Below are 16,980 nucleotides of genomic sequence, written 5' to 3'. Positions count from 1 at the left end.
ACTCTCGGTTGTTACTTAATTAGAGAAGGGGGCTCCTCAGGCTTCGGAGCACCGAGAGAGGACTCTGGCCTGGCTCTATCCAGCCCTACTCGTGGGGGCTAATTACAGACCAGGGTCCTCCAAGTGTGATGTCACCAGCGGGCAGTTGGGGCCACATAAAGCCTACAGGAGGGAGCTGTGGAGGTGGCTTCAGCAACTGACCCGTGAGACTGAAATGTCTGCAGCCACAGATGGAGAGGCTGTGACCCACATAGGCTTCATCTTCCTGGGGTCACGTGGCAGGTGCTGGGCAGTTCTGTCAGAAGCCCGTGCCAAGGGCGGAACATTGCCCAGAGAGGCTGTACACTAAGTGTTCCTTCTACCCTGTCGTCTTGGTCTGTGACAGGGTCATTATCTTTCGCAGGATCAAACTGAGGTTCATTTTGGAATAAACCTTCAATTGTATCAGCTCCACAATTGGTCAGATGGCAAAAACAGCTGGTCTCTCTGACAGAGAGGTGAGTGGTGCCATCTTGGGAATACTGTCCTTTTATTACACCCCAAAATACCACTCACTACTGGGGAGTCACTAACTCAGCAGATCTTGTCTGAGTACCCACAGTGTGTCAGGCACTGTGGCAGGGACAGAGAGGATGCAAGACCTGAGTCCAGATCCCCGGGGAGGGGGAAATAACCTTTGAAGGGGAAGCAATAGACAACTGTAGTAACTCCAGACTAGAATCGACTCCGGGAGAGGCAGAAGGACACACCACAGGCTGGGCAGAGTGATCCTGATTTTGAGGGTGGCTGAGCCACAGGAAGCTCACAGGCCTCTCTGCAGAGAAGAGGGATGGGCGTCCCTCACAGAAAATGTGGCACGTGCGATGGCCCCCAGAACAGCTGGGAACCTGGCAGAGGCTCTGGGAGCTGGAGCAGCTGATGAAGAAACGATCCTACACAGGGAAGTGGGCAGAGTCTGCAGGATGACTTCACCTGTTCCAAATGGACAGCCCCTGCTAGGCTCTCCAGTCCCAAGGGGGTCTACACAGCTGGCCACCCTCCCTGGACAGGCAGATTTCTCCCTCAGTTTTGAAGTCCTTGCATCTTAAGTTTTTGCATTCTGTAGCCACTGAAGAGGTTGGAGAGTCTTTGCTTTGAAATGTAAGATGATTTTTTTTTTTCAGAAAAAATGATCAGGTTCCTCATGACCTCTTGTTCCAAGGAGAAGAGGCCGTGTTTCATCATTGCAGCATTGTATCATAGCTACAGCTAAAACCATCTGAATTTGTGCCAGCCTAACAAAGGGAAGATGAAGTGGGATGACTCAGTCTTGGGTCGTGAGAGCTCAGGAAAGCGACACAGCACTGCTTCCCTTTCCTCCCCGCTCAGCTTGGGTGCAAGGAAGGGAAACAGGCATGAGCAGGGTCCCTGGGGGCCTCCGAAAGTCCCGTGTGTCTCCAGTTAGCAGACACTGGGCTGTGGAGCCTAGGGTCTTTACCTTCTCATTCACCTGTTTAAAAGATGGCGGATGAGAGATGGGCTGTGAGTGAATTTATCATCACGAAGACTTTGCAACAACATTTAATGAATGGGTTGAGACAAGTTCTCTGACTGCGGGCACCCTTGGGCTCACATGCTAATGGGCATTCTGAGCCCCCGGAGGAGGCTTTTGTGTGCATGGTAGTATTTCTCAAACTCAGCTAAACATGAATGCTTATTTTGAGGTGTATCTTATGGGCTGAGGTGTTTGTAGAACTCATTTCAGGATACACTGCTTTAATCTGATGTTATCGACCTGCTGCCATTGTTGTCATCAAGAATATTTTTTAAATGACAGTGAGCAGCTATTCATTCATCTACTCAACTGTTGGTCCAGCCACTTATTCAGCCAACCACCTGTCCATCCAGCCAATCATCAGTCCATCCACTCCTCCATCTACACATCCATCCATCCATCCATCCATCCATCCATCCATCCATCCATCTCACCAACCTGTCCACCCACCCACCCATATACCCGTCATCCATACAGCCAAGCAAGCAACCACCAAGCTAACAGACATTTAACAGATGGGGCTCTCCATACCCTGGGCACAATACTAGGGTTTTCGTAAATCTTCAAATATATCTTCAGGGAGCTTCCAATCACATATAAAACTATTCCCCCCCCACAGATAACCAGATTTCTGTATGGAAATTAATTTTTTTTGTTGTTCTTAGGGAAAGTCCTACACGAAGTTCAGGAAAGAACGACTCTCCTCCTCATCGCAAATGCTCAAGGACTTTGGGAAATAGGTGGCATTTTCAACCTGAAGAAGGATTTGGATATGGAGAGCTGAAAGCTGGGGCCAGGATCCCCATTGGGCCATCCTGCTCCCTTCCTTTGTCATGTCTCTGCATGGCTGAGTAGTGACTGGAGTGCAGATGAAAAGCTGTGGCCCTGCTGCCTTGTCACTGGCAAGACCGTCTCTAATGAGGACTAATTTTTCCATCCACATGCTTCCCTTTGGTGCCGGCTTCAGAGCCATTGAGTTTTATGTAGATCAGAGATGAATTTGTGATTGTGATCATGAGGTCCAGACAGGGCCCCCAGACAGCATCTTTGCTGCTCTGAAGATGAGAAGAAACCACTGCTTAGTGTTATTCACATTTCACCCAGGCCCCCAGATGCTGATTTTCTGGAACATTCTACCATGGGGCAACGGAGTTGGTGAGACGCCCATGTCCACCCAGACACAGCTGCGATCCTGGGTACCCTGCATAGAAATCCATCTTTCCCCCAGTAGAACCATTGCTGGACACCCATCAGGGAGTGTTGAGTGGGAGCCAGGTCCTGAGCTTGGGGTCCAGGGCTCAGCCAGGCACTCCCCACCAGAGGTTCTATCCTAATGTGGAAAGCAGGCAAAATGTCATCACCAAGTCGTCAAATGAGGTGTTCACACGATGTGACAGTGACTCCGGAGAAACAGAGGTGTGGGTTAGAAGGCAGCTTCAGGAGAGGATGATTTTAGACAGGGTTGTCATGTAAACCTCAAGGGAGTGATATTTGGGCTGAGACACAAGTGACAGAAGGAACTAGCCCAGGGAAGAGCTAGGGGAAGGGTAGTCAAGGGGCAACTGCATATCCACCTGGGTTTAGTGGAGAAAACCAGAAACAAGAAGTAACCGGAAGAAGAGGCAAAGAGAAGCCATCAATCAAGAGATGGTGCATTGGAGGTGAGAGTGCAGACTTTGTTATCTTCTGGATCCAACTGTGCCTGAAGCTTGATCACCTTGGATTCTGATTATATGAGCCAACTAGGCTCCACACTGCTTTGTTTTTCCTGAGTCAGTTCAAGTAGGGCTTCTTCAGCGGAAAGACTTGAACAGTACAGGAGTCATTTTCAGCATTTCAGGTTGGGGCTGGAATGATATCACCCCAGGTTGGGGAGACAAAAAGTGGCTGCAGGGTGGTAGAAAGAGTGGATCTGGGCATCAGGCAGACCTGGGAAGTCCTCCTGGCTTTGCTGCGTGCTGCTGTGTGACCTTGGACAAGGAGATGGGCTCAGAGCTCTGGCCCTCCACGCCCTCCCGAGGCACCCAGTGAGGCGGAGACAGATGAAAGAGGCGGGAATGCGGCCGAGCCAGACACTGGAGCTCGGGAGACGCCTCCTAAGTATCAGCTTTTGGCCTCCTCTCCCTGCCGCGCACACTGATTAAAAGCTCAGGTTGGCAGTTATTTATATGTTTGATTAATTAAACAATTGGGAAACAAATTAATTATTACTTAACGAAGGTAGTTTGGACGACACAATCTTTGAAAACACGAGGCCTGGGGGGGAAAAGAACAAAAGTGATCGTCGGTGGTGCGAATGGAAACCACTGAAGTAGAAAATCTTCACGGTCCCTCTCATCTGGAAAATTTGCCTTTTCTAGCCGTGCAGAATGTGGCTCCCTGCAGATAAATGTTGACTTATGGCTTGAACGGCTTATTATATGTCACGGCGCCTTGAAATGGCAGCTAGTAATCACTGCGGCGGCACCTACCTCCAGTTTATCCAAAGCGGGAGGCGAAGGGGAGGCATTGAGCCGGGAGCTTGAGCGCGGTCTGCATCCTCGTGGTCTGCGTCCACTGTGACGTGGGTTAAATTGGCCTCTTTCCCTGCCTCCCCCTGACCCCCCGGATCTGGACGGTGGCCAATGTTTAGCATCAACAACCTAGCTGTGACCACGGGGACTTTGGGTGGAAGGGCCCTTGGCCGGAGGAGGTGGGGGTTGTCCCTGAATTTCAAAACCACTTAAGTTTTTCACCTCATTAAGTTATCATTTGCTTCAAGGAAAAGTTCCCGAGTCCATCTGTTGGCTGGTAATGTGAGCCCCTTTCCGGGCCAGGCTGCCCGATCCCTCAGCCGCGGGGCTTCGGAGGAATTAGTGTCTTACCTGCGGCCCAGTCCACTTAATAGCCAGCATCGCTGGAGCACACTGTCTCTTTTTCTGAAGGTGCCACAGGGTTTATGGCTTCCTCACCTCCAAACCTGCCCTCGCTGGATGCAGGGGAAATTCTGATTTGTCAAGAATCTGTCCAGTCATCTGGAACCTTCCTCAGGGCCCGGAAGGTCAACTCCCGCCATGGGTCACATTAATTTTATTAGATGGCTTTTTCCGAAGCAGGGCAACAGTGGAGGGACAGCAGGGAGGGGCCTGTTCTGCCCCTGGGCACGGGCTGCTGCTGGGTTTTAAACGGTTTGTCCTGTTCTCTCTACCCAGTTCCCCCCTGGACTGGGCCTCTTGCACGTTCTGCCCAGTCACCTTCAATGGCTCTGTGCCCCCACACCCCACCCACCCCATGAATTATATCAAACATCTGCGCAGTGACAGCCACAGAGGGGTCCCTGCTAACCCACTAGGAAGGAGACAGTGGCAGAGGCCAGATGTCCTGTGCATTGGAAGAGGCAAAACCCAGTGGGAGAGTGGCTAGGCTTGGGAAGCTGCAGGGCTGGGGGGCTTTGCCCGCCACCCCCTTTCTGAAGGAGGTGCGATTTCATTGCACAGAGGGGACAGTGAAACTAGGAGCAGCCGGGTTCCTTGAGAGTCTGGGAACAGCCATTCTCTCACACCTGGGCCCTCTGCAGAGTCCAAGTGTGCTGACCAACGCCGTTTCCCAGGCCGCAGGGCAGATCTGGTTGCAAAGCCTCTGAATGGCGCAGACACAGGCATGCGCTTCCAGGGTGCACTGCTGATGGGAGGGAACGTCCAGCCATGGCTCGTGGGAGCCGGAGGAGGACCCAGGGGTAGCAGAGCTGTCTGGGACTGCCAAGCTGTGACTTCTGACCTCTATCCTTTGCCAGTTCTTTCTCGCTCAAAGTGGCAGTGATTCTGGAGAGGCCAGGATATCTGCTTCTCCTCAGAGACATGTCTGTGGTTTGTCATGCAGCAAGGACACTCAGGGCACAGGTCAGAGGTCTGCACACACAGGGGTGTTTGGGTACTGCAAGGTGTTCAATTCTGCTGGTGATCACAAGTGAGATAAGGTGTGAAAAGGGCTGATGGCAGAGACTGCAAAGGTAGAATCTAACCCCCTGCCCATTCTTTTCTTTCTAGCTGTGACAGGAAGTTGCCTAGGGGTTGTAATCAGGGGAGTAACATGACTGGTCCTAGGCCATGGACCCAGGCTGTAGAACAGAAAGGTGAAACTGTGGTCGCGCCAACAGTGGGGACTATGCGGGCCAAGCAGAAGAGGCACAGGATCTAAACCAAGGTAACGGGGAGGAAGAGCAGCAGAGGCCTCTTTCTCCAATCAGTACTCAGAGAACCTGTTGTGGGCCTGGCACTCTGGTAGCTGCTGGGAAAAGAAAACTGAGGAAGGCAAACCCATGCCCTCGAGGGACTTGCATTCATTTGGGCCAAGCAAAAAGCAATCACAGAGTGTGCAGAATTACTAACAGGTGCTCTTTAGAGGAGGGGTATAAAGTGTCACGGAGAGATGTAATAGGGAGCCACAGTTGCGATGAGTTGTGAGCAAGAATTGAAAGCAAGATTTTAATTTGCGAAAGATTGATGTCTACTTCATGGTGAATAGCAGGGACAGAATGGAGTGGACAAGATAGGTGACAGCGGGAGCTATTGAACCTGGGCTAAGAGGAGGCCTGGGCCTAGAGCACAGAGAAGGAAGGAAACCAGGGGAGCCCCACAACACCCTGGTCTTCTGCCCGGAAATCCCAAGCAAAACAAGGCAGTCTGGTTGCACATAAGATACACGTGAGGATCTGGTGAGGCTGAGGATAGAATGTGGGATAGAGTTAGACTGAGGAGGAAGCTTTGCCATAAAAGAAATGCAGCCATTTGCATGATCTTGAGTCTTGGCTGCACACGGAGATGCCGACCACAACCCAGGAGCTCTGAGCTCAGTGTCCCAGGGAGGCATTAGAGTTCAGATCAGCCATCCATGAGTCAGGACATTCACTGGAGAAACCAGAAGGGCCACACTAGTGGACCTAAACTATTTCTTGAGTAATGATTACATAAGAACCACCCTAACAAAGATGAAAATAAGTCTCAGAAGAGTCCAACTGAACCGCAAATTCAGTTTGCCAGAAAAAGTTCATGCCCCGAAGTCTTTGTTTCACCATCTGCCCATCAGAATGAAACCCAACACTCTCTGAAGGAACACCACCAAATCCAGACAAAACTCACTCTATGTGATTGGTTTTTGCTTGGCCCAATGAATGCAAGTCCCTCGAGGGCAGGGATTTGTCTTCCTCCCTTTTCTTATCCCAGCAGCTATCAGAGTGCCAGGCCCACAGCAGGTGCACTGTGAGTACTAATTGGAGAAAGAGGCCTCTGACCTGCCCTGTCCCTCTTTTCCCTTTCCTTAGTTTAGACCCGGTGCCTGTTTTGCTTGCCCACATAGTCCCCTAAATGTCACTGCCATGACCACAGTTTCACCTTTCCATTACACGGCCAGAGAGTCTTCGAACACCTCAACAGTGTAATTATCACATTGTTTAGCATCCAATCAAAAGTTTCTAGACACGTTAAGAAGTTGGATAATGTGACCTACAATCTGGAGACAATTAGTCCAGAGAAATAGTCTCAGAAAGGATGAAGATGATGGCATTAGCAAACAAGGACACAAAAATAACTGCTAAATTACATTCACTTCTTTAAAGAAAACATGAATTTAATGAGGAAGGAAGTTTAGGAAATAAAAAACAAATAGAATTTCTAGAGATGAAGACTGTGATGTTAGAAATGAGAATTTTGCCGCATGAGATTGAAAGCAGATTAGGAAAAAAAAGTAATGAACACGAAGCACCACTAATCTTCAGGATGATGAGTGTTAAAACCACAGTGACATTCGACTGCCCTCACCAGGATGGGTAAAATGAAAGAGACATCACCAAATATTGGTGAGAATGTGGAAGGACTGGCATTTTCCCACACTGGCAAATTGGGAAAGAAGCTTGGCAGTTTCTTATAAAGTAAAACATGTTGTCCTTTGACTTGGCAACCAAACGCTGTGGCTGTGTCCCACAGAAGCAGACAGCAGCTGAAGAACTGCTGGCCTTAAGACCTGCTGTCCATGCAGGCCTGCTGTGGTCGTGCTTTAGGTCCCTTCAGAGCCTAGGGCTGTGTGTGGTACAGTTTGCCCCTTTTATGTGCTTGTGCCCAGTTGCGATGGTTTTCCAAGCTTACCTGCTGTTATTCACCTGTGCAAAATGTGGTGCTGACTTCTGGGCTCTTGGTTCACACGGTCAGCTTAGTGTGCAAGAACAGACTGGAAGCCAGCCCCCCACCATGAAGAGAGACAGCAAGGGGCACATGGAGCTCGCTCTGTCCACCTGAGTCTTCTCAGCCACCCTTGGATCAGGGCCTCCTCCCTTTCATGCTCTAGCCCCGAACTCACCTATCCCCCTGCCTGGGGAGTCTTCACCCCCAGAGATATCTTTCTTGGGGAAGAGTTCAGCCCTGCTCCTCTTTCAGTGGGGCCTCTTAAGCTCCCTCCAGGTCCCCTGAGCTTCTCTGCAGGGTCCCTATATGTATTTAAAATAACTATGTGACTCTTCCAATAACTTCTCTGTTCTCTACTCACCGGAAGCCCTCAGAGGACAGGGATGATTACTGTGCTCAGCATCGCATCCCTGGTACTCAGCATGGGCTGGGGCAGAGGCCCCATTTGAAAAATCTTCACTACAGGACACAGGAGCGTCAGGGTTGGGAGGATGGCAGAGAACGCCAAGGAGGCCTTATACCTGGATGCAGACGTGGGGTCCAGGTGCCTCAGGTCATGGGTCATCGGGCCCTGTGGCTGGGGCTAAGGATCTGGATCCCTCTCGAGGGCCCCGGGTCACCGCGGAAGGGCATTGGTTGGCCATGCGCAGCATGTGATCTACATTTTAGGAAGATCAGTGGCAGCTGTGCAGAGAGTGGAGGTGTAGCCCAGCTTCTCTGTTCAAATCTCTAGTCATTTTCTTTTCTTTATAGGATTCTGCTTGTTTGGGGCCAGCCTGGAGCTGATTATTTCTTCCTAGCACACTTGATGCCCTTGGTCCAGTCCCATTTCCCTGCACAAAGCAGGAGAGGCCCCTGGTTGTGCCTCTCTCGGAAAGCCCTGCCTGTCCCTCCCTTGTCCAGAGATGTCCCCTCAGGACCTTGGAGCAGCCCTTGGCCTTGGCCCTTGCGGCTGCCCAGGAGTATGTCTCGGTGAGATTGCAGGGCCTTTGCTGATTGGTCCTCCTTGATTGGTGTAAAGCACACCGGCTGCCCTGTTTTGACCCCCAGGACTGAGCACAATCAAGCTGGTACATTATGGTTCCTACTTGACTCTGATTTCCTCCACAGCTTCCTACCCACTCCTCCACTCACCATGGGCTCTGGGAGCTCAAGGGTCACCCAGGATAAGGGGCAAGCCTAGCCCTGTGCCCTGGTTAACAGCCGGTCGCCCACTGGGGCCAGCAGCCTTGCTGGGTGATGTTTGCATTGACACAGACAGAAAAACTCCACTCAGCTCGCTGCTGCTGCCCAAAACAGCTCTCCCTCTGGATGTATAAAGTTTAGAGGCCACCTTTCCTCTGCCTCACAGGAGGGGCTGTCTGGACATCTGGAGAAAACACCTCTGTTTTGGTTGTTGTTATTGTTTCTCTGGAAGACAGATGAAGGTCTGGCTGGGAGTTGGGGGGCTGGAGCCAGGAAGAGATGTAGCCGTGGTTTATCACCCTGAGGAAAACATACTTGGGTTATGAAGTGTTCCCCTTGAAATCTCACTTGACATTCTGTAAAGAAAGAGTAATGTTTTTAAGAAGCTGCCTAATACCTTCCCTCCAAAGCGAGGCCCTTCTGAAAGGTTAATGCAGAGCCGGAGACAGTCCGTCACTGTAGTTGTCCTTATCCCAGATTGTTTCTCTGCCCACATTGTGTGGTGCCGGGAGCCGTGTGAAAGTGTCCTCCTGCGTGCCCAGACCACTGAGACTGGCTTCGCGGCTGCAGCCCCAGGGACCCTCAGTTCTCACCCTCCAGGCCCTCTTCACCTTTCATAACTCTTTCCTAGACGGGAAAAGAGGCAGAGCGCTGGGTTTAGTGCCCAGTATTTTAATTTTTGTAGGTATTTTGCAGTGCTGAAGATGGAAGCCTGGGTCCCCATGTGCTAGGGCAAGTGCCCTACCACGGAGGTGGCCTTGTGGACATTTATGAATGGAATTAAGGATAACCTTCAGAAGCATCTCTTTTTTATATCCCTTCTACCTACTTAAGAAATAAAATCCCAAGTAGACTTTCTGTGGGCAGCTCTGCCTACCTTGTTGAGTTCCTTTAACAGAAGAAAAATGGAAGCTGGGGAGGTCTGGGGACACCCTGACTTCAGAACGAAGGATCTCTCTGGAAGCTCTGCTGCGCTGTGCGCCATGTAGAATTAACTGTGAAGATAAGGGTTTTGGCCTGGGCCTGGGCAGCTAAGACTCCCTCCTCCAAAGCCCCTGAACACAGCAGGTGTGGCTCTGAGTTTCAAGACTGCTAAATCTCAGGAGTATCCCCTCTAAAAATCTCAGAGGCCCCTGGGTGGTCTCAGAGCACTTGCCTTTTTACCGGAAGGAGCGGGGAATTGGGGTTCGTCTTTCGGACTTTCCCTCTTACCTTGTGTGCCCACACGATGGACATACGAAGAGGCCGCCCACTCCAACATGAGCTGCCTAGGGACCTCAGCGTGCTCATCAGGGCCCGGCCACGCCTGCATTTGGAGTCCGTCTCTCCACCTATGGAAGAAAAACAAAGCCCGCACCAAATGATTTTTTTCAGAGCATAATTCCATGGAGAATGGATTTTCAGGATTTCACCTGGCAGTGAGAGCCAGGTCAGAGCTGCGAATGTTATGAAAACGTGAATTTCTTCATCTGAGTCACTCCCCAGCCAAAGCCCCCTCTTCCTGTATGGTGCTGGCCACCCACCGGCTCTGGCTGGTTGTTGACCGCCTCCATCAAGGGCTTCCCCCGGTGTCTGAGGGTGACTCCTGGCCCAGATAAAATCTTCACTAAATGTGTGACCTTTACGGAGAAGCAGTGCTGTCCCCCAAAGGGTCTCCGGAATAGTAAATCACGTGAGGGCCAGTGAGAGACGAGGCCACAAGAGGAGGCAGACAAAGGACAAAGAATGGACGATAAATGTAACTTCCAGGAAATAGTCGTTTTGTGCAGTAATTTTTCTGAAATGTGATTATGATCCAATAACACAAATATCAACATCTGCAATTCCGCAGTCTACACCCTGTCTTATTTAGGAAGGGGATGCTAATCATCAGGCACAGTTTCCTTCCCATTCCTGGGCAGGTAGCAGAGTGTTCAGGGAGGGGTGGAGAAGGGGAAAGACTGTTCCTGCCCATTTCGTTGGCTGCACTCTCATTGGAGGAGGGACCCCCAGGCCTCCAGCGACTGACAGTCCAAAGAGACCCAAGTGAGCAGGGGCCTGGGAGCAACATTCTCTGAACCAGTGTGACGTGGAAAGCCCAAGAAAGAAGCCAGACTGGATCAGCTGTTTGTATACGTCCTTTCCATTTCTATCTTGGACTATAGCTATGATTTCTGGACCACGAGTTTGAAGTATATCATTTTTCTTTTCCGGATTAAAGTCTAGAATCTCAGCTCACTGAGCGGTGAAAGGGTTGTGATGTGCACATTGTCTTTCTTCCTCACAGTGGCTTGTTTCTGTGTATTTGTTGGTTTTTATTTTAACTTTTATAATCCTTTTCAAGCCATCGAAGAAGTAGGGGAAAAAATGGATCCCCTGCCTTCCTTCTTGATGGCCAAACCCAATCTCTGTAAGACACAAAGTCTGTCCATGTTCCTCATTGGATGAACAAAGAAAACTGAACTCAAAAAGAAAGACAGAAGTACAATGTCTAGAAAAAGCCTTGAAACCATCTTCTCCAACATTTGGGGGAAAATGACTCAGATGTATTCTTCCAACACTGTTAGAAAACAAAGACCCTCTCCTGCAAGGAAGAAAAACTGTCTCAAGACCTCCAAACTGTGATTAATCCCCCCTGGTGGTTATTAACTTTTAACTTTTGATTGTTTTTATTACCCAAGCTTATGCATTCTACCACAGAGGCCCTAAGACTAGCAAGATGGCCCCAAAGAGTTGTGTAACGTTTAACAAAACAAAATCCAAAACCCCAACAGTTTTAGGATTAATGTTCTAAGTCTTTAATTAGGCATCCAGGGTTAAAGAAAAGCACTAAGTGTTCTAAGAATTATATAGCCACTGGCTCAAAGCCCAGGGCACACCACATTTTAATGACTACATGTTTGCAGCTAGCATTCATTTTGATGTGCATCTTACAAGCAACTGGTCAAGACATAAAAGTAGTTTAAACCCAGAAAAAAATTATCGAGGGCAGAAATCAAGCAATTTGTAAATCTATAAAATTTTATACTTTGGGGATGGCAAATCTTTATTTTTCTTTAGATAAATCAGGCAGAAGTCATTATTAAGAGAATCACAAATCTTGATGTGATCCTTCTCCCATCCCTCAACACAGGAAACCAGGGACTGGAAATGAGCTTTCCACCATAGGCTGGAATGAGCAGCGCTGTGCTAGGGGCTGCACAGCCAGGCATCAGGCTGAGATTGCCCTTCCAGGTCGGCATTTTGCTCTTACTGGCTTAGTAACCCTTTTTTTTTTTTTTAACTTGACATCTTTATTGGGCGCTAGCAAGGAGAACCCAGCCACCTCCACTCCCTGCAAACTCCTTTTTGGGTGCCTGCATTTGTGCAGGCACTGTTGTATTTTCCATTTTCTAGCCAGGAATGGAATGTTGATACTGTGTGATTGTCTTATTTATTTTATTCGATTTCCTTGAAATGTCTACGTGTGGCCGTTGCTCCAGCTTGGCGGCCTCATGATTTATGGTAGTTATAAACATTCCAAAGAAGACATGTCAGGTAAATGATACCATAACATTATACAGTTACGATTCTGTTATAAATGTGCTGACAGTTTTTTTAAAAAATCCATTATCACAGCCTCTCCCCTACCCAGTTCCTTCCTGTTACTTCCATGTGGTGACTTTGAAAGCCACCAGCGCAGTGGAATGGAGGCAGAGACCTAAGATTCAGTCGTGGAGTGCCCTTACCACCAACCTTCCTCAGCCAGCCGCACCTTTTAGAAAATATCTCTAAGAAGCCTCAGTATTGGTGTTCAGAAGCAACATATTCCTTTAAAGAACACATTTGAGCTTTCTTTCCATTGAAGATCACATTGTTCACACAGTCAGATGTAATCACAGGAGGAATGCTGTTCCAAGATGGCAGCCAATGAGTCATTCTTGAAGGTAAGCTGTCTCCCTCAATCCACTGCCACTAATCCTTCTCACTGACACAGAAAAGAACGGTTCACATCTTCTAAAACATAAGGAAGAAGAAAGTCTCTCCGTGGATACAGCAAGTTGGAAAGATTAACATCCAGTCAGAAAATCTACTTCAGTGTCCTTCTGCAGAGAAATGTCAGGGAGAGATAGATTCCCGGTACATCTTTTCACAGAAAGCACTGGAATATAGGCTGCTGTTCTGTCCATGTCCAGGTCTGTCACACAGACAAATCTGATAACTGATCTTTAGGATAAAGTGCATCTAAGGGGATTTCATTTGCTATCAATGGAATGATTGTGAGGGTTGGCCTGTGCCTATTTTTGTAAATAAAGTTTTACTGTAACAGCTGTATTCATTTGTTTTATTCATGGCTCCTTTTTGTGGGGGAGGTACTGGGGATTGAACTCAGGACCTTGTGCTTACAAAGCAGGTGACAGAACCACTGAGCTAAATCCCTGGCCCTATCCATGACTATTTTGAACTACCACAGCTGACGGAATACTATTTGTTTATGACTTTTCTTACTTTATAATGATTTGAAAACAATATGCCTTCAATTCAATAGAAATCATGTCAAATTTTAAATGTTTATCATTTTCCAGGATGGAGATATGTGGTGTAAAATTCTTTAATATTGCTGAGTGCTGGGGATTTAGCTTGGTGGTGCCACCACATGCCTGCCAAGCACAAGGTCCTGAGTTTGATCCCTAGTACCCACCTCCCCTCAAAAATGCTGAGTAGCAGCTGGGGGTGGTAGCTCATGCCTGTAATCCCAGCACTTTGGAGGCTGAGACAGGAGGATTGCAGTGAGTTTGAGGCCAGCCTGGGCTACATAGCAAGACCCTACCTCAAAAAACAACAACAAAACCCAACAAAATGCCAAATAATCATGAAATGCTATGAGTTGCAGCTCCCAACAGCATTGTGAGATGACAAGAAAAGAACCAAAACAAAACACTAAAAGTAGCATTGTCATGATTTTTTGATATTGTGGGGAGTTTTCTGTATTGTATTTTGAATTCTTCCATTCCATCATGGGTACAAAATACCCACCTGTGTCTCCGGCTTTTAGTGTACTAAGTGCATTTTTTTTTTTTTTTTTTTACTTAGGACAGTCTTCATTTTTACAGTGGATTCTTCCTGGCATACCCCCCTCATCAGTTGGGGAGCACCTGTGTCCTGGATCAACTCGGAAGGCAAAATGTATCAGGTTGTATTGGGGCAAGACAGGGTGACCCATCTGTCTGCGTGGGACCCTCCACCCCCACTTCCACTGGCTGCCCAGACCAGCAAGACGTCCACCAAGTTCAAGTTCCCTCTTAGAAAACTAGAGAGAGCCCAATCAAGGCTGGTATGACATGATACAAAATGATGTGTTTAATTACTAATCTCACTCAGCCCAGGGATTACTTTCTATATGTAGAGGGGTTACCAACAGCTCTGTATGAGAGTTCACTCATGTGATCTTCCAAACCAGCCTGGGAAGCAGTTATTGCTACCATAGGCTCTCTGGGTTACACATAAGGAAAGTGAGGCTCAGAGCAGCCCCAACACACACTGAATGGGGAGCACGAGAAATGTAGAGCTCCCTGCTGATAGACATCGGCTTCATTTGGTCTGCCCAGATGTCCCAACTTTTTATGATGTGTCATGAGCCTAATTTGGCACTGTTGGGGGGTTTTAAGGACCCCTGACAGTCCTCAGAGCCATCTAGGGGGCTGACACCTTCAGGAAGGCATGATTTTGAGGCACCCCCAAGGCATGGCCTCTTCCAGCCCACAGGTGCTATGTCTGGGACTCGCCCTCCTAGTTCTGTTCTGCACTTGCTTTCTGGACAACAGGTTGCTAAGGCAAGAGACAGGATTTTGCTTCTCAGGTGAGGTGCGTGGGGAGTGAAGACTCAGGCAAGGCACCCGAACAGGATGCAGGACATCATTTTTCCACAAAGCATATCCGCATCTGATTCTATCTCCAAAGTAGCTCACAAAACGATTCACTCATTGCCATTTCAAATCCATTTTACCACCTTCTCTTACAATTTCCTAACTAGTTTCCCTAAAATCCATCCATTCATCTATCCCTCCTTCCATTTCTCCATCCATCCATCCATCCATCCATCCATCCATCCATCATCATACCCTTCCTCCATCCTTCTGCCCCTCCACCCACCTGTGATGTATGTGTTTAGTGCTTGTCATATCCCAGGACCACGTAGGTCTTAGTGCAGATGGGAAACAAAGCAGATCCTCTGCCTCCAAGCAAACAGCTCGTGCAAAGCAAGAAGCCCCATGGGGGACCTTGGAAGTGACCTGTCTTGAAAGATAAGATCATCGGGGGACTCATGTAGAGTGGCTTTTGGGGGCAGTGGGCCTCACTATGGAGTTGAAGAGAGAGACATAACTTACTGTCAATGGAACAGGTGTGAGGAGGAGTAGGGCAGCTACCAAAATTGACACCAGGGCAACAGTTGCGCACCAGGGCTGGACCTGGAAAATGGGTGTGGTCAAGTCCTATGGGCCGGACTCAGGGCCAGCTGAGCTCAGCCTCAGCCTACTGTGCAGCCGGATGTGGCACTACACCTGGTTAGTACTGTTTTACCTCAAGGTGCAAGTTACAGGGTGGGATTCTTTTTGTGTTTCTCTAATGGGTTTGGCTGTTTAGGACACGCAGCCTTGTGTGAGTCTCCTCCCTAGGGAGTCTGGGCCAGCAGCATCTGGAATTACCAAGTTGATTTGCACACAGACAGACCACCTCGGTCTGCGTGGTGTATCCTCTCTCTGCAGCTGACTGCTCTGTAGCCTTGACACCCAGCACCCCGCACCCAGCACGGGTGGCACTTGGTGAGCGCTCAGTACGTGTGCAGTGCTGGCCTCCCGGGCCCTGCGTGCTGGCCGTGCTTTCTGACACCGCAGAGGAGCTGTGCTCTGAGCGCGTGCTTCGTTTCTCATCCTGCCCCTCCCGAATTGGAGCAGCTGCTCCCCTCAGGCCCTTTAAGGTCGCTTCAGTCTTCTCCTCACAGGGCTGGCCCCGCCTCCACCGCCATCAATCCTCAAGGCTGTCCGCAGAGGCGGGTGGACGTGGATCCCCGCAGGTGCTCGCGGGACCTGTGGCCATGCGCTGAGCTCAAGGTCTCAATCAGCCTCAACAGACAGGCAGGGGACTCAGGGAGGCCCGGGCCGGTGCCTCAGGGACCTGGCTTATTATGGCCAGTGCTGGTTGCCATTGCTGGAGCATCTTAGCTTCCTGTCCCTCCGCTAGCTCTGCAGTCCTGGGACAGGGCCCTGTAATCTCAGCCTCAGGGTGTCCTGTAGAATGGGATGGCACGATGCCCACACACAAACAAGATTTGCCAGCCCTGTGCTTTGGTGGGAGGTGGCTTGGGTTCCCAGGGGACTCGCAGAGCTGGCTTGGGGACGAGGCCCTCTCTGGGTGACCCAGAGGCTGTGGGTGGGAACACTCTTTTCTCTGCTCCTGTTCCCAGAGGTATAAGAGACTGCTCAGGTGGTCAGAACTCACTGCCTGTGCCCCAGCAGTGGGGTGGCCCTGGGCCGCCACCACAGTGTAAGCCACATCCTGTTGATGCTCAGAGCACAGACGGGACTCACCTTGACATCGTGGGGAATCTGAGAAAGGAAGGTGGCACGGTTCCTAGGATGGGTGACGTTCCTAGGGGCCCGGGCTTATTCTGATGAGGCAGAGGGGGCTGGTTAGGGGATGTTACGGCTGTGTCTGGGTGTCCCCCAAAGCCTCAGGTGGTCAAGGTGGGGCTTTTTCAGAGGTGGCTGGATCTGGAGCCTGTGGCTGATTCCTGGTGCAGTGCTGGGATTAAGGGTGGTGATTACTAAATCGGTCCACTGATTGATTTGGCACCGCCCTTATCCAATATGCTGGATAGAATATAAAAGGGGCAGAAAAAAGCTATAAGGCCCCTTGCTTGCTTTGCTTTGCTACCTCTGCTTGCCGTGGATGATTTCTTCTCTGCGATGCCCTCTGCCCAGCCACCCTGCCTTGGAGCTGGCTGACTATGGACTGAGAGCCGAATGAACCTTTCTCTCCTTTATTATTATGTATTTATTTATTTTTATTTTTAAAATTTTTTTTGTTTTTTTGAGACAGGGTCTCACTGTGTAGTTGAGACTGACCTGGAACTCACTACGTAGCCCA

At 49.5% G+C, this 16,980-nt stretch overlaps 1 long non-coding RNA gene across 1 annotated transcript in view; it reads left to right on the top strand.

Moving 5' to 3' along the window:
* The window catches only part of LOC104865311, a 44,711-nt gene extending 28,108 nt beyond the window's left edge, over positions 1-16,603 (top strand). Inside the window, exons 2-4 of the long non-coding RNA XR_002025508.1 lie at positions 404-497; positions 2,200-3,686; positions 13,927-16,603. This is a non-coding gene — a long non-coding RNA (uncharacterized LOC104865311). The remainder of the gene's footprint in view (positions 1-403; positions 498-2,199; positions 3,687-13,926) is intronic.
* The last annotated feature ends 377 nt before the right edge of the window (positions 16,604-16,980 follow it).

This window comes from Fukomys damarensis, unplaced genomic scaffold (genome assembly GCF_012274545.1).
Source record: "Fukomys damarensis isolate Sample0158 unplaced genomic scaffold, DMR_v1.0_HiC HiC_scaffold_22, whole genome shotgun sequence".
In the NCBI taxonomy this organism is placed as follows: domain Eukaryota; kingdom Metazoa; phylum Chordata; class Mammalia; order Rodentia; family Bathyergidae; genus Fukomys; species Fukomys damarensis.
The sequence above is the reverse complement of the archived record's forward strand: the minus strand, read 5'-3'. Positions and strand labels throughout refer to the sequence as shown.